Genomic DNA, 862 nt, shown 5'->3' on the forward strand with positions numbered 1-862 from the left:
GGCGGGTCCGGGACCGACTGTCTGAGGTGGGCTGGGGCGTAAGTGCAAACAGGGAGTTGGGCTGCTGCCTCGTCGGTGCCCTCCTGCCTCTCCGAAACAGCACTTACCTTTGAGGCAAAAAACCCCCCAAAAAGGCAGCTGCTTAGGGTGGTAGTTCTTATTTCACTGCTGCGGTGTGGGTAATTGGCGTGTTTTAGCCTGTGGAGAGCACGGTTTTGGATCTGTGCATTATTGTGGGTATGGGATTGCATGTTCTGGAAGGATGAGTGTCAGAGAAGGTAGCTCCAACCTCAACCTGTTTTTCTTTCTCAGGGCATGTAGAAGAGCAGATTTAATGTGAAGATGGGACTGTTGGTGTTTATGCGTAACCTGCTGCTGGCCCTCTGCCTCTTTCTGGTACTGGGATTTCTGTACTATTCTGCTTGGAAGTTGCACCTTCTCAGATGGGAGGATTCAAGTAAGTATGAGCGCCGTGTAGCTGTTTCTGGGCTCCCTAAAATGTCTGTTAAATAGTTGCAGTAGTACTGAGGTGGTTCTGGTTTAGTGGTATTAGAGGGATGTGATTAAGCCCAATCAAATGCTGGAGCTTTTAGTATACTCAAGGGGTTGAATTTGTGATTACCTAATGCTCTTTATGTCTTTATTTTTAGTACTGGCTACAAAAGCAGGTTCATGTTCTATAAATCTAGTATTAGGGACTTAAGTTCTTAGAATATTCTGTGTTAGTTTATGATTCCTAATTGTCAAAATAAAGAGTTTGTGTGCTGAGGCTTTTGTTCCCTGAATCTTTCTGTACACTTTAAAATATCTGAGATAAGGTTTTTTCCTCTGGTGGATTTCAATTTCTTTCTGTAATCATATA

At 43.9% G+C, this 862-nt stretch overlaps 1 pseudogene; it reads left to right on the top strand.

Annotated features, from left to right (window-relative positions):
- The first annotated feature begins 342 nt into the window (after positions 1–342).
- On the top strand, positions 343–513 carry LOC104626830 (annotated as a pseudogene).
- Positions 514–862: the final 349 nt, after the last annotated feature.

This window comes from Phaethon lepturus, unplaced genomic scaffold (genome assembly GCF_000687285.1).
Source record: "Phaethon lepturus isolate BGI_N335 unplaced genomic scaffold, ASM68728v1 scaffold17089, whole genome shotgun sequence".
In the NCBI taxonomy this organism is placed as follows: Eukaryota; Metazoa; Chordata; class Aves; order Phaethontiformes; family Phaethontidae; genus Phaethon; species Phaethon lepturus.